The 24,981-nt window shown below is 40.4% G+C and overlaps 1 protein-coding gene across 1 annotated transcript in view; it reads left to right on the forward strand.

Moving 5' to 3' along the window:
- SCaMC (Short Calcium-binding Mitochondrial Carrier) overlaps positions 1 to 24,981 on the forward strand; it is a 513,715-nt gene that overhangs the window by 16,516 nt on the left and 472,218 nt on the right. The gene's annotated exons all lie outside the window — the stretch shown is intronic.

Below are 24,981 nucleotides of genomic sequence, written 5' to 3' on the forward strand. Positions count from 1 at the left end.
TGTCTGTCTATCAATTGAGTCATATGCTTTTTGGAAATCGACAAAGATTACCACTGTGTTCTGGCCCCTCAATGCTCTAGTCCTTAGAATACCCTTGAGGTTGAATATCTGTTCTGCACATGACCTCCCTTTCCTTAAACCAGCTTGGTATTCTCCAATGAGGGAGTCTATTTGTTTTTCAACCCTGTTCAGTAGCACTTTGGAGAATATTTTGTACGCGACTGAAAGTAAAGAGATACCTCTGTAGTTATTAATATCCATTTGGCTACCTTTCTTGTGGAGTGGGTGGATGAGCGCAAATTTCCAATTGTTCGGAATCCTTTCAGTTTTCCAAATCTCTTTTATGAGGCGATGTATTCTTTCTGCAGCCACTTCTTCTCCAATCTTCCACATTTCTGCCACAATGCCATCTTCCCCTGGTGCTTTGTTGTTTTTAAGCTCTCTAATTATACATTTTATCTCATCTAGACTTGGTGGTTTGGAATTTGGATTCTCATTGGATAGTTTTAGGACAGGCAATCTTTCATGGGGTTCTTCACAGTTGAGCAGTGTTTGGAAGTAGTCAGCCAAGAGCTGGCAGTTTTCTTTATCATTTGTTGCTATGCTACCGTCTGTTCGTCGGAAGCACAGATTTGGTGGTGTGTATCTCTTTAGGTCTTCTTTGAAGGTTTTGTAGAACTCCCTGGTGTTGTTCCTTTTAAATTCTTCTTCTATCTTCTCTATCCTATTCCTGTCATATTTTCTCTTCTCTGTTCTTATGATCCTAGCTGTTCTCTTCCTTGCTTCCTTGAAGTCTTCCAAGTTCTCGCTGTTGCTGTTCGAATGCCATCTCTTCCAGGCCTTTAGTCTACTTTCTAATGCATCATCACATTTTTCATTCCACCATCTATGTTTCCGCTTCCTTGGAGGATTCCCCAAACCTTCAGCAGCTTTGTTCATGGAATCTCTGATTTCATCCCAGTTGGTCATCCTTAGTTTGGAGAGTTTCTGTTGGTATTCTAATTTATTCTGCTCCAGAGTCTCTATATTGATCCTGGGCTTCCTCTGCTGTTTTGGTTTAGATCTATTCGGCTGGAATCTTACTTTTATCTCAGAGAGATAGTGATCCGAATCAATGATCAGGCTTTTCCTTACTTTGACATTTAGGATTTCTTTCTGGTTTCGTGCTGTTATTGCAACAGGGTCAATCTGAAATTCACCCAACATTGTATTAGGAGAGACCCAGGTTTTCTTCTTTTTTGGGAGAGCTTTGAAATATGTGGACATGAGTTTCAGGTTGAATTGTCTACAGTAGTCAATCAGTCTTTTGCCATTTCTGTTCGTTCTTCTGTGTGCTGGGTAATCTCCTATGACTTTTCTATGTTTCTTTTCTTTACCTATCTGAGCATTGAAGTCTCCGACCAAAACCTTTACATGATCTTGTGGAATTTTGGAAGTTATATCTTCAAGAGTTTCCCAAAATTCATCCACCTTTTCTAGACGTTTCCTGTTATCCTCATTTATAGGGGCATGTGTGTTGATGCTTGTGTAAGCTTTGTTGCCAGATCTAAAGGAGAGAATTGAAAGCCTCTCTGTTGGTAACATGAAGTTTATGACGGACTCATGCTCCTTTTGATCACAAAGGCCGTTCCTAGAATCAGTATGTTAGAGTTGTTTCTTATTGCAGGTTTTCCCTTATAGATTCTGAAACCGTCTGACTCGAATGAATTTTCGTCCAGAAATCTCGTCTCTTGTACTGCTAATATGCAGATATCCCGTTCCTTTATAATACTGGTAAGTTGTTTTAATTTCCTGGCCTGTAGAAGAGTGTTAATGTTCACTGTTCCCAAAAGGTGTTTTTTCTTGGGTCGAATTTTCTGCATTGAAGTTCTGGGAAGCTCTGACTCTTCCCTACATGATGTTCCAGGTTCTCCAGAATCCGACGACCTGGTTGCACTGCTCTTGGCAGTGGGGGATTTCCATTTCTGGGTACCCCCTGGAGTAATTTTTCCTGAAGACGTTTCCATCATGCTTTAAGTTGAAGTTAGGTGGGAGGGCAGGAACAGCCTGCTCCTCAGAGTTAAAACTGAGGTTGTAAGCCCCAGAGTTTGTTATAGGCCGCCCCTTACATGGGGAACAGACGCCCTTGCAGCCGCCCCTCACTTGGGAAACAGACGCTGCTGTTGGATAGTGTACTCATACTATTCCCCGAGTACTGGGCTGCCTCTTCAGCAATCTCCACCGTTCCGAAGTCCACCTTCTCCGCTGTCGATTCCGGTGAGGTCTTGGTTCGTAACCCTGAGCTGGGACCCTTACCAGATGTTACACACCGGGTCAGTGTGCTCTGGGACTCACATAGGCAGGGCTGCCTCCGAAGAGGGTCCCTACCTGCTACCTCCATTCAGGAGTTCATTAAAGTAATTCTTCCAGAATATGTCCCATTCCACTTCTACACTCTCCACCTCAGTTCTTGGTATTTATTGTTTCAATTTGCTTTGGAATATTTCTTTTACTTCCATACATTTTTATTTCCATACTTTTTTCTTATTCTTCTTTCATTTTCACTGTATTTCCTACTTCCAATTTTTCTACCATTACTCTGTGGTCTCGAGTATCAAATGCTACTTCTGGCAAGGCTGTTACGGTATATTGAACGACTGTGTGCTATTTGCTCTTTCCACCAAGAAATTATAAATTACTGTCTTTGTCCTTCTCCCCTCACCCCTCCATATCGTGTAATCTTTTTACTACTCTTTTTTTTTTTTTCCAAGTTGCTTTACGTTGCACTGACACAGATAGGTCTTATGGCGACGATGGGACAGGAAAGGGTTAAGAGTGGGAAGGAAGCGGCCGTGGCCTTAAGGTACAGCCCCAGCATTTGCCTGGTGTAAAAATGGGAAACCACGGAAAGCCATCTTCAGAGCTGCCGACAGTGGGGTTCGAACCCACTATCTCCCGAATACTGGATACTGGCCGCACTTAATCGACTGCAGCTATCAAGCTCAGTACTACTCTTCTTTGCAAGTAATCAGCTTCATTTTCCTTATCAAAATCTAATCACAGAGTGTTACAATAATTGAGATCTTCCACCTTTTTGATACTTTTTATTTGCCTTTTAGCAAATTTTTATTTGTAAACAGTACATGTTTCGTTCTCACTTGGGAACATCTTCAGCTGTTGTTAACGCTTAGGTGAATCGCTAAGTTTTTAAACACACAGTAATTACTATACTAGACGTAAAGCAGCATCAAACATCTCTCCAGGGTCACAGTAGAATTGGAGTCTAACAACAGCAAGAAATTGAGACGAAGCTCCCTTCCCAAAAATTGACCAGCAATCAGCTTCAAAGTTCCGCATTAGACTCAATTTAGGGCACTTCAAGCAAGCTCAAAATAAATAACAGCTTACCTGGAAGGAGTGAAAGAGAAAAAACATTCAACAACAATTTGGACAGTGTCATGAAGTCAATCATTTTTAAAACATGTTAACCGGAAGACAAACAGACAATTTTAATGTAACAAAGTGAAACTTTTAACAACTATTCCAATGAATAGATATAGTTTTTAAGCTGACCAACTATGTAGTCATCCAGTCTCATTTCATTAACCCATTAATCCCCACATTGTTTTAATATCATTTAATTTAATTGGTATTCTAGTGGTTTTTAAGAGAATCAATGTACTTGCAAATAACGTGTTTAAAGACTTAGCGATTCACCTAAGCGTTAACAACAGCTGAAGATGTTCCCAAGTGAGAACGAAACATGTACTGTTTACAAATAAAAATTTGCTAAAAGGCAAATCAAAAAGGTGGAAGATTTTCAATTATTGTCACTCTCTGTGACTACTCTTCTTTGTAAACCACATATTGCCCACACTTAAGCCCATTTTTCACACAAAAATCCATCAACGTTTCTCTTTTTCTCATTCCTCTTTCCATATCCAAAAGGTCCAATTACTTCTTCCATTCCTTTTCTGTCACATCTCACCATTGCATTAAAGTTAACAGTCACTTTCCCATCCTCTATTTCTCTTTCCAGTGTCTCCTGGAATTTGTCCATATAATCTTCTTTGCATCCGATCTCTGATGTATTCACTTTGATGGAATCCTTTTCTCCATTGTCTGTCCTTAACCGTATCTTGACCAAACGAGTTGGTCGTGCGCTTAGGGTTACATAACTATGAGTTTGGATTTGGCAGATAGTGAGTTCGAATCCCACTGTCAGCAGCCGTGAAGATGGTTTTCCGAGCTTTCCCATTTTCCAAACTGAACCAAACCCCATGGTGCAACAGCCTATGAAGGACCTTGGCCTACCAAACGACCCCTGCTCAGTCTAAAGGCCTGCAGATTAGGAGGTTACGTGTGATCAGCACAACAAATCCTCTCGGTCGTTATTCTTGGCTCTCTAGACAGTTTCCCATTTTCACAACTGGCAAATACTGGGGCTGTACCTTAATGAAGGCCATGGCCATTTCCTTCCCACTCCTAGCCCTTTCTATCCCATTGTCGCCATAAGACCAGTCTATATTGGTGTGACATAAAGCAAACTGTATCTTATTATTTTATCACTTGTGTAGTCTACTTTATCTACATACTCATCTAAGATCTTATTGGTTATTATCCCCTCTCCACTCTTTGCCTGATGTCATCCACTGCAGTACAGAGCGTATCCCTTCCTCAACTTCTTCTTTCCTTTTCCTCTCTATTTAACCACCTTCAATCCCATCATAGCTATATTCTCCTTCTCCATAAAATCAATCTCCTCTTCTGACTTTCCAGTCAGTGACAAGAGGTTGATCGTTGCCAACTTCATGATATTTTCTTCTGGTCACCCACTTCTCACAGTTCCTCCAGCATAAAAGTGCCATTTTCATTTTAGATGATGGGGACACATTTTATAGCTATTGCATAGACATAGGCATCAGACACATTTTGCAGCTGCCTCTCACCTGGGATTAGACTCAACTTGATTAGTTCCCATGTAATTTCCTACACTTATTGCAAAAGTGAAGATGCTGTATGATAAAACCAGAAGTTGTGTGCAAGTGGGTTGCGGGTTGTCCAAATGGTATGAAATCACTGTGATGGATGCCATAATAAAGGGTCTAAAAAAGAAGGAGCAGCAGGACTTACCAAGCCATCATCTTTGCAGATGACATGTTAATAATAATAATCGTATGGCCTCAGCTACCGTGTGCAGACATTTCAATTTGACACCATCTGGCTGTCTGCTTGTCAATTTCGACGTTCCGTTTTACTCTAGGTCCACTAGATGGCAGACCGAGTAAATTGAAACTCTCTTTGGCGTCTATGGCTGAGATTTAATGAATTTTGTCGGGTAAACACCAAATGTGTCACCAGAGATCTTTTACATGCCGACATCGTACGACATGGAGTGTTGAATGGACTTTTTTCCGCCCTTCAAAAATCCGACTACCTCTGCCGGGTTTGAACCTGCTATCTTAGGATCCGGAGGCCGACAATCTACCACTGATCCACAGAGGCAGCTAGATGACATGGTGATCTGGGGTGAAACCAAAAATGATGTGGAGAAAAAGCTGCAGAAATGGAGTCAAGAGTTTAAGAAGTATGATTTAAATATCAACAAGGTTAAGACTGTGGTGAAGTTACAGAGGGGAGGTGATAAACCACAAATCAGAATAAATGACACCAAACTGGAGATTGTTCCAACATTTAAGTACTTAGGTAGTATAGTATCAAAAGACAACCTTGCAAAGTATGAGGTGGACAGTCGAATTAGCAAGGAAACTCAATTTTACCACCAAGTAAGACAACTGCTGTGGGATAAAAAAAGTACCATTAAAAACAAAGATGACATTATATAAATCATATTATACACCCATCCTCATGTATAGCTTGGAAACTACCACGTTAACGACACAAGACAACTCAAAACTCCAAGTTGCAGAAATGTTGATACAGAAGACCAGGAAGTACAAGTTCAGGAATGAAAAAGTCTGTGAGAAGGTGGGAATGGGAGACTCCCTAATACAGAGGATTCAGAAAGCAATACTGAAGTGATTTGACCATGTAAGAAGGATGAGTGCAAGCAGGACTGCAAGAAGAGAATATCTAAAATGAAAACTAACAGAAACTTGAGGAATGTGTTCAGGAAAATCAGCACCCTCACAAAGGAACCTGAGCACAGAGAAAAGGTCAAAGAATACGTTGACATCCAAATACAAAAGTTGTGTGCAAAAGCAGCAAGGCTCAGGAGGTACAAAGAATCTCGAGCTAGGAAATTGCTAAACAACCTTTTCTCCAAGAATGAGGGCTAATTCTACTGAACGCTCAAGCAAAACCAGCAAACTATGGCAGAAGAACCTCCAAGTATGCAGGTCATGGAAGGCTTTTGGAAACATATTTGGTGTACCAACAAAGTTCAAAATACAAACAGAACATGGATTAAGGAAGAGTAAAACAACAATGAATATTGAATTTTCACGACCGCATTGTAATCGAAACCGACTTTCAACTTATGTACGTAACACGACCTAATAAGTTGAAAGTCGGTTTCGATTACAATGCGGTCGTGAAAATTCAATATTCATTGACTTGACCCTCAACGGGCAACTTAAAAAAAAAAAAACGCACTCTACAGTGTGATGGTGGTAGTACCAGACCTGTAGCTCAGATCCTTTCCAACAGAACAAAGATGGCCTAGGCCACCATAGCTCAATTGGTAGAGCAACCGACACGAAATCGGGAGGTTGTGGGTTCGGATCCCACTGGTGTCTGGTTGGCCATTTTTGTTCTGTACCTAACATCTCTTCAACACGTACTAAATGTACGTAACACGACCTAATAAGTTGAAAGTCGATTTCGATTACAATGCGGTCGTGAAAATTCAATATTCATTGACTTGACCCTCAACGGGCAACTTAAAAATAAAACGCACTCTACAGTGTGATGGTGGTAGTACCAGACCTGTAGCTCAGATCCTTTCCAACAGAACAAAGATGGCCTAGGCCACCATAGCTCAATTGGTAGAGCAACCGACACGAAATCGGGAGGTTGTGGGTTCGGATCCCACTGGTGTCTGGTTGGCCATTTTTGTTCTGTACCTAACATCTCTTCAACACGTACTAAATGTACGTAACACGACCTAATATGTTGAAAGCCGGTTTCGATTAAAACAACAATGCTTATGCAGAAATGAGTTTTTATACCATATGAGAACTCAAAGGTGGAAAGCACCAGGTACAGACAAAATACAACATTTTTGGTACAAACGTTTCACTTGCATGCACAAGAAAATAGCCCAACAATTCCCTTATCTCTTGCATCATCCTCAAGAGTGCCCTGAATTTCTTACATCAGGAATTATGTACCTCCTACCTAAGGAAGGTGGAAATGCTAAAGATCCATCAACTTACAGGCCAATTGTCTACGAACGATCTACTAACTATAAGTACAAAGAACTTGCAGAAGAGATCAAGTGGATCTGGAAGATGAAACTGGTACGGATAGTTCCTGTGATTGCAGGTTATAAATTTCATTAGTCCCTGTGATTCTGTCAGTCAATGGCCTCTTTCCACACACACTTCACAAGAGTTTGCAAGAACTGGGCCTTCCACCGAACATCTAGGTACAAAATTATGCAACATTCTGTCCTCCTGTCAACATGCAACATTATGCGATCATTCCTCTTGCAAATATGAAGATCCCGTGATCTAGAGTTTTGTACCTGTACATCAATATTTGTATTATAATGTGTAAATACTGTACTTTAATTATTGTAAGGCACTTGGTGCATCCCGTGCACCGTTACTACCCGTATTTCCTGTCAAGAAGTTTATGAATAATAATAATAATAATAATAATAATAATAATAATAATAATAATAGTAGTAGTAGTAGTAGTAGTAGTAGTAGTAGTAGTAGTAGTAGTAGTAGTAGTAGTAGTAATAATAATAATAATAATAATAATATTATTTTAAACAGTAAAAGAAAACTTAAGGTTCAATCAAAAGCATCGGAGCACAAAATGTAAACAAACAGTTTAGGAAACATGACAACTACAGAATGGATGTGGAAAGTGACATGAAAACCTGAGAGGTAATGGAACGTAGCCTTTTGCCAAGAAAGAAAATGTAGAGGGTGATTGCCCTTGGATTACACACATTTATTTATTTATTTTAAAAGGAAACAAATCAAAAACTCAAAATAGAAAGAACTCTTTGCAAGGAAATTTAGGATTTATCTGCGCCTGCAGGCATGCACAGTGCACTAAAAGAAATTTAATCACAGAATTTGAATCTACAGTAGAAACACTATTCAATGATACATGTCAATTAAAATGAGGAATAATCCCAATCTACACCAAAGTAGAAATAGAAACCAAACACAGAAGTACAGAAAACTTGTATCACTATGTAAAACACTTCAGGTAATGTGCATAGATTTCAATACTTATGTAAGGCGACGCAGAAATACGGGGAAGCAAACCTGAGGGATAATTAAATTTTAAGTTACAAAGTAAAGAAGAAAAGGGTGTACTCTCCGAAACAAATGGTACAAGACCTTAGCTGATAAGCTAAGTCTTTTCGACAAATTTAGCGAACTTGAAACTCAAGGATAAACTCCTTCATAAGAAAAAGAAATTATTACATTTAAATGAAGTTGAAAATTAAAATAAACAAAGAAACAATGCTTACCCTGCGACCAGTTTTTCTCTCGAGTGTACCGAAGGAGGTGCACGACTGCTCGCTACGATGGTCACATAGATGATCAGACACACTGATCCTACCTCGCTCCCACGGAAGGAGCACGGTAAGATCGTGAAACAGGAAATGCTGCAGCCACCGAAGAGAACCAATTAGAATACGGAATTTACCCTCGACTTTCACATTCGTTAATTACATTAACTCTTATTTTCTTCAATCAGAAGTCTCATCATACTTGCTGACACTGTGATAAATGTTTTGAGAAAAGTCTTACGCGCTTCCAGAACTGCATGTGTAGGTACACGTCGTTTCCCAAATTTTGACAATAAAAATGTTAAAAATTCACAGATAAATGATCATTTTGATACAACACATAAAAAAAGTGTTTCCAAGTCCAAACACAACAAAATCTTATACAACAAAAAAAATATAATTTTTAAAACAAATTAAGAAATTTCAATCATTTCCCACTGCTGTCTTTATACTGCCACAGTAATACATGTATCAGTCAAGGTGCCATTCTAAGTCCATGGCATAGGAAGCCATTTTTGTTCAGTCTGTAATATCCGGAAGTGTTTGTGTGTATGTGTATGGTGTCCAGCCATATTTACGGCACACAAGGATCTGAAATTTTTAACGTACGTGGGCACAGCATTTCACTAATCACGCATGCCTGTATCAAAGAGAAATTCTTGCTCCAAGCAATGAAGCTATCAGCAGCATCAACAGGCAACATTTACAAGAATTACCCGGTGTTCTACAAATGTACAAGTCTATCGACACGACATGTAAAACAGATGAGGCTGGCAACTATACAACAGAACTGTTGAACATCATTGAGTCAGCTGGAGTACCCTCAAACATCTTGGAGCGAACCACCACAGAAACACACAATAGTGATACATCTCTCCACATAGGGCTATTGTCAGGGAGGGTACCTAGTCACAAAACGAGCAGAACAAGTCAGGTCAGGTTGGGTTCTGAAATGCCTAGTTTCTCAGTTGCAGTATCTGACTTTCAAGTATGATCATAGCGTACACAGATATGGTTATTTTCAGGAATAAAGGCACACATTGTTGTCATTCTGTGAATCAGTTATTGAAAATGTGTATCCTCTGTTTGTATACAGGCCTCAGTTAATCAACTTACTGACTTCTGAACAAGATCCAACATTCTTCATGGAGTTCTTACAATCAGATAGGCTTTACAATTTACTCCCAGAGGGGTGATACAGCATCATTAAATTCAGCCAAGATATATTACATTACATTACATTATACTAGCTGATGTACCCATGCTTCGTTACGGAATTCTACATTGCATACAGAATTCTAGGTTAAGTAGTGTACACATTGTGAGTAAGATTGTATAAACTTGCATTGCTCTTAACTTTACCCCAGAAATGCGATGGGGAAGACACCATACGTATTTTCTCATGTGAAGACTGGGATAGGAAGTTTTCATTACAATGGGAGACACTCATTCTCTACCTGCCTTTTTAGATCCTCAGAAAGACTTAGTGTTTTTCCCGACTTAAATCAACATAGGTTAATACACTGATGTCAGTAGGAATGTCATGATTAAAAGCATGCTGTCGTATGAAATACTCAATCAAATGAAAAAATGCACAATTTCTCATTTTTTAACTACATTGCCGATCTAACAGTCCAAAGTTCCAGAGCTAGAATGACCAGGCGGCCGACAGTTGTGAACACTCCACTGCTATTATTCCGTTAAGTGTGTACAGTTCTCATTCCAGTCAGTGCCTCAGAATAGGGTTTGAATTGCTGGAATACTATAATGAACAAGTGTATTACATACCAGTAATAGCAGAAAATTTATGAACCAGAGGAATGGCATGCTAAAGAAGAAAGTTATCTAACTACTCAGCGACTTCCCGCCAAAGTTCAGGCAGGCTGTTATACTCGGTATGCAGTAGTAATCCCATATATCGGAGATGAGTGGCAGCAGAATAGACAAAGCACATTACAAAAAAAAAAAAGTCAATGTAATGTTATTGTAGATCAATTTTATGAGCTTTCGATATTGTGGACCTTCACATTTAGTTTTCTTCCGACTCTGTGATATTGGGGCATCTAATGCAAAGGGACTCCCTCTTGTCTTTTCTTCAAGCGATCATTCCTTTACGAATTTTCTTATTTTTATGATCATCTTCACAATTTCTCTTGTCGATATGGACTGATGATCATGCGTTTTTGCACCTTAAGACGATCATGACAAAAACCATTGCCAGTTAACAAGATTAAACAATATTTCCATGTCGGCATTGCTCGGTGTTGATGTGGACTAACCAGGCGAGTTGGTCATGCGGTTAGGAGTGCACAGCTATGAGCTTGCATCCGGGAGATAGTGGGTTCGAATTCCCACTGTCGGCAGCCCTGAAGATGGTTTTCCGTGGTTTCCCATTTTCACACCAGGCAAATGCTGGGGCTGTACCTTAATTAAGGCCATGGCCACTTCCTTCCCATTCCTAGGCCTTTCCCGTCCCATCATCGCCATAAGACCTAACTGTGTCGGTGCGACGTAAAGCAAAATAGCAAACAAAAAAAAAAAAAAAAGAAAAATGGACTAAGCAACAAAGTCTAAATTAATCTAAATTCCTCTTATCATAGGGTGGAGGCAGTAGAACAACACCCACAGTATCCCCTGCCTATCGTAAGAGGCGACTAAAATGGGCCCCAGGGACTCTGAACTTGGGGAGTGTGGGTTGGTTGAGTCGTGGCATTGCTTCCACTTACTTGTGCCAAATTCCTCAATTTCATCTATCCTATTCAACCTCCCTTGGTCAACTCTTGTTCTTTCCTGACCCCAACAGCATTACGAATGGGAGCGTAGGGAGTCTAATTTGGCTGTTTGAGGCCCTTGGCTTTCTTAGGCCGATACTTTCATTTTCTGAAGTGGTTGACCTATTCCATTTTTTTCTCTCTGATTACCGGTAGTGTTATATAGAGGATGGTTGCCTAGTTGTATGTACTTCCTCTTAAAACAATAATCGCTTCCACCACCGCACTACTCTTATCATAGTCGGTACGGTAAAACTGAATAAGACATAAATAATCGAAAATTTTATTCTCTATAACTTTTCTTATTTAGTACTTTTTAATAGGACCAATAATATAAGTATTTAAACATTAAATTTTAGGTGCCTTCTGAACTACTATTTCATCCAGGGTGAATAAAATTGTGTATATCCTAGACTGCAGTTCCTTATTTCCCGGCTTTACATACCAGTTTTCATTAAATTCTGTTTACCCATTTTCTCGTGGCTCGGCATTGATATGGACCTAGCCACAAAAATACAAATTCATGAATATCTCCTGTTATTATATCTGGTACGGTAAAAATGTATAAGACATAAATGATTGGAAATTTAATTTCATATTATAACTTTAGTTATGTGGTATTTATCGATAGGACCACTAATAACATAAATATTTGAGAATCACTAATAACATAAATATTTGACAATTAAATTTTAGTCCTTCCCGTAAACTACCATTTTACTCAGCGTGAATAAAATTATTTATAGGCTAGATTGTAGTGGTTCATTGTCTGATTTTACATACCGATTTTCATTAAATTCTCTTCAGCCATTTTCTCGTGATGCGCATACATACAGACAGGTAGGCAGATAGAGATGACGGAAAATTATAAAGTGAATTTCCTTGTTTCGATGGACACGACCAACACAGAAATACCATTCTTTTTAAATTCTGAGCAATGTACAGACAAAAATATTTTATATATATAAATTAAGTCATGGGAAAGGAACGCATAACAGGACAAACATAAAGGCAGGTCAGTGTGTGAGAAGAGGGAGACCAATAGAAAGAGAAGAAAAGGACAAAAATGAAAAAAAAGATGAGGACAAGGGCAGTCTCCACATCTTTATATCCTGCAGTCTTCAAATAAATAGGTTCCCTTCACATCAATCCCAGTTCTATAGCCATCTCTTCTCGGCGCCCAGCGAGCTTGTTTCTGCTTTCCAGCTTCATTATTAGGGCGAGCTTCAACACTCATTGAGGGGCCATCTCTAGAGATCATGTATCTTGATACGGGCATTGTAGCATAAGAGGAAAGCTGGATAAGTACAGGAAAATGGAAGAAACAAAGTTAAAGACAAACAAGAGATATGGAACGCAGGTCAAACGGAAGGTAGAAAAGTATACCAACGAGATGATGTAAGTGTTGAAAAGGAACAACCATGTGTGGGAAGAGGAGACAACACGATGGGGTATCATAAAGTTCTAATTATCACCTGAAAGTTATAGTATATTAATAAAATTTTGTCAGTGTTATCATTGGGCCATGAACGCATGATGCTTAGAAAATCTGCTCATTGTGTACTTTCTTTCTTTTATGATTAGTGACTGAAGTGCAAGATGGAGAAAATTGAGGCTCTCAGCATGATAAAGTTCCTGAATTTGAAGGGTAATAGTGCCTGGGAAATTCATGGTGAGATGATGGCAGTTTATGGAAATGACAATATTGTGGGGTGGAAAAGGGATTCCCAAAATGATCTCATGTCTCTCACAGACGAACGAAGACCTGGCAGACCATCATTGATGGACGATGCTGCCACAGTGAAGAAAATGGAGTGTTTAACCATCCAAATGATCATGAATGTAACTCGTCTCAGCTGTGGTAGTGTATGTAAAATTATACACGTCTAAGGTGTCTGCGCAGTGGGTTCTATGTTTTCTAACTCCTTTCTAGAAAGAAACACGGCGTGACCTTTGACGACAGCTGATGGAACAGGATGAAGAGGACTTTTTTGATTGTCTAGTAACCGCGGATGAATGTTGGAGCTATCAATATAATCCAGAGACCAAAACCATGAGCAAGGAGTGGAAGCATGTCGATTCCCCCTCCCCCAAAAGGTCAAAGGTGCAAAGGTCAGCAGGGAAGGTCATGCGTGGAGTCATCCTCACAGATTACTTTGAAAGCGGTAAAACCATCGCTGGTGCATACTACAGCAATGTCCTGGACAAGTTGTGAAATACTCTTATTCAGAAACGTCGCTATGTGGTCTCCAGAGGTGTTCGTCTCCTAGCTGACAAGGCACCAGCTATTTCTTCTCAAGTTGTAGTTGATAAAACAAGTGCATGTGGCTTTGAAGTCTTGCAGCATCCTCATTCTCCTGATCTTGCACCAAGTGACTTTTTTTATTTATTCCCAGAAATGAAAAATCCATTATAGGTTCGCCGATTTGACAACACAGATGACGTCATTCGTGAAGTGGAAGAGTGGTTTAAGATGCAATCTGCCAACTTCTACAATAACAGTATTCGGAAGGTCAAGAAACTCTGGGGAAAATGTGTAAATCTGAATGGTGACTACGTAGAGAAGAATTAACAATTACAAATCAACACAAATTTTCTGTACATTGTTTATAAAGGTGATAATTAAAACTTTACAATAACCCCTCTTAGAAAGATGAGACAGAGACAAACGTGAAAACGGAACAGGACAAGGACATTCTCCACATGTTCATACACTGCCGTATTCAAATAGATAGGCTTTCTCCTCATCAATCCCAATTTTTCTGCACCCATCTCTTCTTAGCCTCTGACAAGTTCATAAATGAACTATGATACTTCTATTGATAATACATCATTGTCTCTAATTCAGTTCCAACCAATGAGTGTATAGCAGATACTACATTGATACTAGCTTTAACTCAGAAATTAAGCATTTCCAGGCCCATTTTAATGTGGTATATTTTTCTTCCCTACATACGCGTAATCTATTCCCAAAAGTTTTCCTCGTATTTTTTTTGTCACACCCTGTGTAAATTAATATTCATGTAATAAATGCCTATGGGAAAGAACATTGTGAGGAAAAACTAACATTTAATTTCACAAAAATTACCTTGCCGTTTCCAAAATCCTCTAAATAATTTGCAACAAGTACTATGGCCTCCTTTACTGAGTCTAGCCACTGTCTCATAAGTCTCCCTCTATGTCTCTTACCCTCCATTATTTTTATAGGGAATCTGTCCACCTCATTCAAAACTTGTTTATGTGCACCGCTTTGCCGAATCTGTATTTCTTTCTTAATATTTTCCGTTCTTTACAATTATTGTTATTATTCCCAGCTCTTGGTACCAGCAATAACTCTTAATAACTCCTAACATCTGCCTTTGCTGGCAAGATGTAGTGTTTACAGTGCACTATGTCTTCTGGTATGGGCTAGAGCAATTTTGTTACTTTCATTGATCTGTCTCAGCTTTATCCTTGGCTTTGACAAAATGAAAGTGACTGAGGTATGAGTGATGCTAGTAATGCCGTTCCTTCTGCAGCCAGTCCCTGCCATGAATGGTGTGAAAATATTGCTCATAGGGTCGGTTGGTGCATGCATTTCAGTGGGCTTGGCAGACTGATATGTAATAGCAACTTCTGGCTTGGTGAGGAAAGCAACGGGAAACTACCTCACTCCTCATTTCCCTAGTACGCCTCTTCAGTGATGCCCAGGCCATCTATGACAGCTGATGGCGGAGCTGTTGAGGATCCAACCAGCCTTCGGGCTGAGGACTAAACATACAACTCCTAACATCAGGAGCCATACAAATACACTTAGTATATAGAAACAAACCAGGTGATTTTAATGAAAAAGAAACACACACATGAAAAATTTCCCTTCTCACATTTGTATTGAAAAGAAATAAGTTAATGTGATTTAATCTTGTCTGAGAAATAGCATTGTGCATATCATCACTTAAGAATGGAGACCTTGTATCTGCAGTTTTTCCATTGTAATTGTTTTATAATTTTGTTGTTGCTGTATGTTGCTGTACGAGGCCTCTCGATTGTTCAGGGGAGATGGCCAGAATATCCAATAGAAGCTTAAAATGAACCAACACCACCATCTCGTCTATTATGACATCTATCTTTCTTTCTTTCTTTCTTTCTTAATCTGCTTACCCTCCAGGGTTGGTTTTTTCCTCGGACTCAGCGAGGGATCCCACCTCTACCGCCTCGAGGGCAGTGTCCTGGAGCTTCAGATTGGGTCGGGGAATACAACTGGGGAGGATGACCAGTACCTCGCCCAGACGGCCTCTCCTGCTATGCTGAACAGGGGCCCTGCGGTGGGGGGGGGGGGGGCGGGGGTGGAAGATTGGAAGGGATAGACATGGAAGAGGGAAGGAAGCGGCTGTGGCCTTAAGTTAGGTACCATCTTGACATTTGCCTGGAGGAGAAGTGGGAAACCACGGAAAACCACTTCCAGGATGGCTGAGGTGGGAATAGAACCCACCTCTATTCAGTTGACCTCCCGAGGCTGAGTGGACCCCGTTCCAACCCTCGTACCACTTTTCAAATTTCGTGGCAGAGCCGGGAATCGAACCCGAACCTCCGGGGGTGGCAGCTAATCACACTAATCACTACACCACAGAGGCGGACATGACACCTATCTACAAAACCAAATGCTTAAAAGAACAAACTCAATTTTTGTACATACCAATTAATATCAAATTAAATTCATAATTTGTATTGGTGCAATTTTCTGTCCATTTTCAATCATAGGATAATTTTATTACTCTCCTGTAAAATCACGTGTTTGTTACATAAGAGGTCTCCATTCTTTAGCGACGATAGCCTTTCCATGGAAGATATTTGTAGCCCAAGTCACAGTTACTAATTAATCCTTCTGGGATTTCCTCAGCAGTTTAGTCAGTAATGGATTAGGGGTTTCTCAAATTCAGAACTGATGCATGTTTTTTGGTCTATACTTCGATACTTTATACCTTAGTATTCTTATCAAATAAAATGCAAATAGCTCATTTTGTTATTTCAGGTGCATTAATTCATCAAATAAAGAGATCTGTATTCCCTTGCTGCTTTGCCCTTAGTTATATTGATCTTCTTCTTCTTCCTTTATTCATGGGGCCTATTTACAAGTTCCTTTTAGTGTCGACCTCAAAGATCTTTTGCTACCATGTGTTTTTCTTCATTCCCATCTCGTTATACCTGATCCCTTCATGAAGTTGCAGGTTCTCCTTATTGGGTCTTCTCGGATGTTTCTTCTCTCTTCACCTGGTAATTCCAGTGTGGAGATTCTGATTCTTCCCAGCACCTCACATGCAAAGAGTATGTATTTAGCTTATTCTTCTGCATCATTGCATTTCCTACATACTTTGTCTCTTATTTATCGAATTCTGTGTAGGTGCTTTTTAAGATGGCAGTGTCCAATCAGCATTCCTGCTACACATCTTATATTTTCTCTGCTGAGTTCCAGCAGTTCCTTAGTATGCTTCTTGTTTGGGTTCTTTATTAGTTTCTTCGCAAGCCTGCATCCTGGAGCATTTTTCCAGTTTTCCATTTGTTTTTTTTGTACCCATTTGCCTATGTAAAGTCGGGCTTGTCTATAAGAGATCCCACATACTGGTTCGGGACCCACAAAAGTGTTTCAGTTCCTTTTCTTGCCAGTTTGTCTGCTTTTTCATTACCTTCTATACCTGCATGCCCTAGTGCCCATATTATTTTAACAACATTGTACTCTGACAGGTTCAGGAGAAGTGTATGACAATACCAAACAATTTTGGATGTAACTCGGACAGCTTCAAGTGTCTTAATGGTTGTTTGGCTGTCTGTAAATATGAAAATGTTCTTATCTCTGTAGTTCATTTTCAGATTTTCCTCAAGGCATGTTGTGGTGGCTATAACTTCAGCTTGGAAAACTGTGGTGCGTCTGCCTAGGATCATTTGGTTTGATCTCTCAGGTCTTTCCCTGTTGATCCCTCTTGTTCCTTTCTCAGTCCTTGAGCCATCGGTCCACCACACAATGTCTTTCCTACCAGTTTTCCATCTGTTAATGTCCCAGTCTTCTTTTTTGGTTATCTGGGTCTCAAATGGTTTCTGGAAGATATACTTTGGAATCATATGATCAGCTGGCATGTGTGAAACTTCCCCTGTTATTACTCTGTTAATTTTACAGTGTCCAAGATTGGGCCTTTGAGCCTTCCAGCATCCACTTTGCTCCAGTCGATATGCACACATTCTGGCCTGTCCCTCTATAAAGTTACTTAATGGAGGGAGATCTAATAGAGTATTTAAGGCTTCTGTCGGCGTAGTTTTCATAGCCCCAGTTATGGCTATACATGCCATTCTCTGAAGGCTATTTAGTTTGCTTCTGACTTTTCCTTGACTTACTTTCATCCACCAAATGATTGCTGCATAGGTCATCAGTGGTCTAATGATCGTTGTGTATATCTACATCACCATTGCCGGCTTTAGACCCCATGTTGTCCCAACTGCCCTTTTGCATGCATACAATAGGTTCTTGGCTCAGGTTATGCTTCTTTCTATATGTGGATTCCAGGTTAACTTTTTGTCTAAAACTACACCTACCGGGCGAGTTGGCCGTGTGCGTAGAGGCGCGCGGCTGTGAGCTTGCATCCGGGAGATGGTAGGTTCGAATCCCACTATCGGCAGCCCTGAAGGTGGTTTTCCGTGGTTTCCCATTTTCACACCAGGCAAATGCTGGGGCTGTACCTTAATTAAGGCCACGACCGCTTCCTTCCAACTCCTAGGCCTTTCCCATCCCATCGTCGCCATAAGACCTATCTGTGTCGGTGCGACGTAAAGCCCCTAGCAAAAAAAAAAAAAAAAAAACTACACCTAAGTGTGACACTTGTTCTTCCATACAGATTTCTTGCCCAGAGAGCTTCACTGTTCTCGTCTGCTCTAATTTCCTCCTTGTTGTGAAAGGGACCAGTGTTATCTTGCTCGGGTTGACTGTGAGTTGTTCTCCCCGACACCAGTTCTCCACAAGGTTAAATGATATTTGCATGAGGTCCTGAATGACACTCATCACCTTGTCTCTTACCACAATTACTAGATCATCTGCATATCCTTGTGTGTAAAATCCCTGTTCACTGAGCATGACTATGATTCTGTTCACCACAAGGTTCCACAGAAGAGGTGAAATAACTCCTCCCTGCACACAACCTCGAGTGGCTCTAACCATTAGCGTTTCTTCAAAGAGAGTTGCTTTTATTTTCCGTTCGTCTAACATGGATTTCATCCATTTTATGACAGTTTTGCTCATCCTACTCTCTTCAACAACCTTAATAATTGATTTGTAGGTTGTATTACTGAAGGCCCCTTCTATGTCTAGAAATTCCGCCAGTGCAATTTCTTTATATTCAAGGCTTTCCTCTAGTTTGCAAACCAAATGATGAACTGCTGTCTCAGTGGATCTGCCAGGTCTGTATGCAAACTGATTTTCATGTAAAGTTGAGTTGTTGCACAGTTTTTTTGGATGTGTTTATCCAGTATTTTCTCCATTGCTTTTAGCATGAAGGAATTTAAACATAGTGGTCTATATGCTTTGGCTTGAGCATAGTTTGCCCTTCCAGGCTTTGGTACAAATACCACTTTAACCTTAGACAATGATTTTGGCACGTATCCCAGAGCTAGCCTTGCTCTAAAAAGGTCTGTCAGAGCCTTGATGATTATCTCTTGTCCTTCCTGCAGGAGTATCGGGAATATCTCATCTGGCCTCGGAGCCTTTATGGGCTAAAACTTGTTGATTGCCCACCTCACATGGTTAGGATTAATTAATCGGTTGGCACAGTTCCAATCCGCCCGTTGTGGTCTGGCCTCTGTTTCAACCATTCCTTTTCCCCTTCTACTTCCTCAGCCTCAGGAAAATGACATGCTAGCAAATCCTCCAGCGTTTCCTTTCCCGTCCATCGCATTTTACCAATGTTCCCACTTGGTTTATATGTACCTTTTTAAGAACCTTCTGGAGCCTTGCTGCTTCAGTGTTTGTTTCCACTTTCTCGCAAAACAGTCTCCAAGAGTTTATTTTTGCCCTCCGTATTTCTAGATTATACTCGGTGAGTTTCCTGTGATATATACGTCCCACATACCATCTCTTGATGCCCACGTGGCGCGTTCCAGGTGGCGGATAGGGGCGTCTTAACCGGCTTGCCAGCGGACTTGAGGGAAATAAAATACCTCTTCTGGACCAAACACACAACCCCCTGTGGGTGGGGGATGCAGATGAAGAATACACCTACAGTATTCCCTGCCTGTCATAAGAAGCAACTAAAAGGGGCGACCAAGGGATGATTGGATTAGAACCATGAAACTACTTGTGAACAGTACCACCACGCGGGGAACACCATGGGTCGCTATTACTTGCGCGTAGTACCACTATGTTAGGTACCAAATAGGTTTGTGATTAGTAGCAATCAGGAGCACCGTGTGGTCAGGCTTTTATGGTACCTTTGATTAGTAGCCCTATATGAGCGACACCAGGGTTCTGGCTTGCCTATGATTAGTACCCACTATATAAGGAACACCACAGGATAGTAAGAGTCCCTGTGGTTAGTACACTTATGCGATGAAAACCATAGGTTTGCGTTGCCTGTAAATGGCGCCACTATGTGTGAAACACCATAGGTCTGTATTACATGTGCGAATTTCATTACCTGTGTGTAGTACCATAATGTGTGGAATACCGCGAGTCTACGATACTTTTGATTAGTACCGCGCCATGTCAAATACCATGGTTCTACTTTTCAAGCGATAAGTACCATTATGAGAGGCCGATGACCTATATTTTGGACCCCTTTAGCTTGCAAGCATCATCGATTCTGTATTGAGCTCTAGAAGCAGTCTCTTGGTCAGTATTACTATTGTTTTCCGTCAGTTTCTGAGACTGAGGCATTGCAGGTCGGCTCCACTGATTGTTTTAACTTCATATTCATCCATTCATTTTTTCGTCCTCACGCTTTGAATTCTGGTCAGTGGAGGGTTTTGGATTTTTAATTTGTCATTGCATTTCATCTCATTTCGTAGCATCAGGGGCCGATGACCTAGATGTTAGGCCCCTTAAATCAACAAGCATCGTCAGCATCTCTTGATGATTTTTTATACAATGCCCTCTTTATTCATTTTGGCTAGGTTGTTATTCCACTATCTATTTTTTGGCAGTTTTCTTTTCTTTAAGAGGACAGTTGTCATGGTATGTGGCTAAAATGGCCTCTTCTAATTGTTCCACTGCTTCATCCAATTCCCTCCGTCCCCTTACGTTTGTTTGGATCTTTTGTACACCTTGCCCTAGAACTTCTCTTTATCCATCCCAGTTCATTATTTTAGGATCTCTGTACAATTCAATATCACATTGCCTCGCATCTATCGCAAATTGGATATGCTGGTGGTCTGCCAACGATAGCTCCTCCAGCACTTTCCAATCCTTACTGAAGTTTGCTATGTTCATGGTGCTCAATGTGACATCTATTACCTTTCTACGATTCTTATTTATGAATGTTGGTTTATTTCCTAGGTTTAGTATTATCAATTCTGTTCTAATAATAAACTCTAGTAAAGACTCACCCCTTGCATTGCAGTTGGTACTGCCCCATGCCGTGTGATGTGCATTTGCATTTGCTCCGAGTACTAGGTGTTCACCTTTCCTCTTTGCTTTGCAAATCAGTTCTTCAACGTCTTCCGATGGAGGTGGATCCGTTGAGTCGCATGGAAGGTATGCAGAGCCTATTGTTATTTCTCTGGGACCTTCCCAATTTCCAAGTTTTATCTTGGCTGCCACTGAGTTCTTTGAACAATGTTCCTGCAACAGAAGGCATTTTAGTTTTCTGCTCACAAGTAAACATATTCTAGGTATATCCGATGTAGTCTTACCTCCAGATTCCGCCAGTCCTGCTACTCTGCCCTTAAATACCCCTGGCTTTTGTATAAGAGCCACATCGATAGCCTCAGACTTGGAACTTCCTGACAAAATTGGCAACAGCTGATATTTTATGTTGAAGGTTGGCCTGAAGAACTTTCAGCACCATCCTTGCCAACGCTAGGTTTTGTTTTTCCCTTAATTACTTGAAATTTGATCTGCCCAAGTCCAAGCTTGGCCTTAAGGCCTCTCTTCTTGAGCTCTTCAAAATCTCTTTCATTAAGGGCCAAAACAATTGTCCTTCCTGTGTCATCAGTAGTTGTCGCATTCAGCACTCTCCACTCTTTTGTCGGAAGTTTGGTGTCATGCTGGTGTATCCTGACAAGAACATAATCAACCTTCATCTTGTCAAATGGTGGAGGAAACTTGGTGATGACCTTTATAGTATTCAGCACCTTCTTGTTTTTTGCCACCTCCAAATTCTCCCCTTTCTAAGGGTTGCAATTGGCTACTGTCTGTTCCAGCCAGCTTTCAGTTTCTGGATTTGCACAGATCAGTACCATTGCTCCACTTTCCAGCCTTGGAGACTCGAGGAAGCCTGGAAGATATCTGTCCAACAGCGGTTTCATTTGCGCTGTCAGAACAGGTGAAAGTTCGTTCACATCTTCCTCTTTCAGTTTCCCGTCTGGAAAGGTTTTAGGTATTATGGCTACCTTGATTGAAGTTAGTCTTTGCAAAAAGGACATGTCCGTCTCTTCTTTCTGTTTCTTGGTGGACGGTTTTGTAGCCGAACTTGATGGTGTATTATCCTCCAACCTTAGCCTTTTGGGCATTGTCGGAGGGATAACCTCTCGCCGATCCCTGTTCTTCGGCTTCTTCTCTGTCCAAGTTCCAGCTGATATTTTGGTTTCCTTCCTCACTCTCTTCCTTTCCTTGTAATATGCATTGTTGCGAGGTGGTCTGTCAATATGAAATCTGTTGCTTTTCGATACAGAAATCTTCAGTTCTGTCTCTACAGACATTCCTGGTTTGCTTGTGGTAGCAGTCTGCTCTACTGGAGCTTCTGTTGCCATTTCCTGTTTTGAGTCAGCGACGGGCTGTCCTATTGGGACTTCTGTCTCCATTTTTTTATCTTGGGCTTGCTCCCAGATCTGCTCTGCTGGAGCTTCCATGGCTTCCCTTGATGGCAGAGTTTTTTAAATTGGTTTTTTATAAGCATCCATGTTTCAATCAGTCATAGGGTTTTTGCCCCTTCTAGGGTCCTGAGCGTCATTCTCACCATCCTTGATGAGGCATACAGCCGGACATTGTCCTCCTGCAACTCAGGCTCTCCGTAACAGAAACTGCGCCTCTCAGTCGTCCATCCTGCGGTCCGCGCCTGGCCCGAACCTAGCCAGGTTTGTTTCCCGTTCAGTAGACCTACTCGCATGGTTTCTACTTGGCATTCCCATGACTGAGTTCACAGCCATGAGTTTGCCCTAGGTTGGGATCGCCCCTTTTCCAACCTGCGGCTTATCCAGGCTACGTAGAGCAAAGTGATGTGTTGGTTCCAGCACTCTGCAGTGAGCCTTCACCTGAACCACCGTATCACCCATGTGGAGGAACCATGGATGCCTCACTAGCATGCGTGGGCAAGGTCTCCACTTCCAAGCCTTGGCTTGGGCTAGTAACAATCATAATGCCTCAAGACGTTTTCTGGCAATACCTGTTTTTGGTTCACGAGAGTGTATTTAATTTCCCTCAGACCCTCCAAACAAGTCCAGTGGGCCCCCCCTATCCGCCACCTGGGACGCGCCTGATAGGGGAACAGGTAAGAAAATCCCCATGAGAAGTTATATTGATAGTACTCTACAGTAATTATACTGAAAAATGAAAATTCACAGCCTGTTTCCAGTCATTCGACCAGTCAGGAATGGAATGAAAAAGTCCCCATCTAGCGGCAAGGATAGGAATTGTGCTGGCTGCTGAAGCCTGTCGCATTCCTCTGGGACAATGATTAATGACTGACAGATGAAGTGAAATGATATTGGAGACTGTTGCTGCTGTCCTCCAACAGGCCTCACACCAGCTAACAATGGTGTCAGACCATTAAAGACTTGATACATTAACAACAATAGCGATCTCGGTCACAAGGCAGGTTATTGAAAGGAATACTTTGAACTCCTCTCTGTACTTAGGCAACCTGAAATGCCTTTTTGTAAACATTATTTGAGCTCAATTGCTGTCAAAACAAGCTCATACCTGAACAAAATAATAATAAAAATAGTATAGATTACCTGTAAAATGGGAATTTAATGTGATGAATTTCAAATATGGTACAAGTGCATTAGCTCTTCTCAATCTATTAAACTATTTAAAATAGTTTATGTTGGGTCCACCTTGTCGGTACACTTTTAATGATTGAAAATTATTCATTCATGCAGTGAAGTCTTGTATGCGACATTGATGTTCCTTTTTCTGAAAATTTTAGCCAGTTGATAAGAGTGCTTATTTTGAAAAGTTAGAACTACAAATTTCTTTTTCTCCTTTCAGTCTTTAACTGAAGTTGTTTCTGGTTCATTTTTTATTTTATTAATCATTCTGTTAATAAATTTTCTGGAGTACCCATTGTTACCTGCAATTTGGTGGATTATATTTATCTCTCTATTAATTAAGCTCTAAAATAGAGCTATGAACATACCTACTGTATTTGTTTAATATTAACCTAATACTTCATTATGTGTGCCTTCACAGGGAAATTAATGCCAGTGTCTGCTTCAGTGTAATTTTTGTATGTTTGTCCATGACAACATTATGGAAGAACAACTCGTATACAAGTTGAGGGTAAGGGCAGTTAGGATCTTAGCAATTCGGTTTGCTATTTGTGTTAAAAAGAAAGGGGGTTGAGGGGAAGTCCTGAACACAATGAAAACAAAGGAATCGCTAATATCTCCCTTTATATCAGTCATTGAAGTAATATGATTACTAAGATTATAACAAGTTATTTTGCATCATCTAGCTCCCATACATTCTTATTTTACTAAACATATAACAAATAACAAAATGATTTGTTTTATGCAAAAAATGTATGATATAGTGACTGTTGCTCTGTGCTGAATTTCAAAGTTGAGATGGATCTAAAATACCTGTCAATAAAAAAGAAACTTAAAAAAATTAGGGCATTAAACCAACATCCAAATATCACAGAATCTATGCTCTATGTAAAATATTCTGTAAATGGTTGAAAACAGTGTAATCGTACACATGCAAAGTGATTTTCTCACCAGCGATAGTCTGGTCTGGACAGCTAGTCAATAATAAAATTTAAAAAATTCTGTATTAAACAGTTTCTAACCAAATGTTTGAGATTTCTATCGTCCCCACTTACCTTAGAATCTTATACAGCATAATGCACAATTCCCAATTCACTTTGTGGAAGCTTTTGAAAGTCAGAAACTACTTTCCTCACTTTAGGGATTATCTCAGCTGCTCAAAAATTAATATTTAATGTGGCAATTGTGAACTGTAAGCTTTACTAGGAAGATGAGATAACGGGGTGTGAATACTTCTGTTTTTAAATGTATAGAAAGCTGAGTTCCATTGAGTTCATCGTGAATTAGGCGGTGTTGTGGTAATGAAATATATTTCTCTGTGGTTCTGAGAATCTTGGTTAATTTTGA

Source organism: Anabrus simplex, chromosome 4 (assembly GCF_040414725.1).
Source record: "Anabrus simplex isolate iqAnaSimp1 chromosome 4, ASM4041472v1, whole genome shotgun sequence".
NCBI classification, from domain to species: Eukaryota; Metazoa; Arthropoda; class Insecta; order Orthoptera; family Tettigoniidae; genus Anabrus; species Anabrus simplex.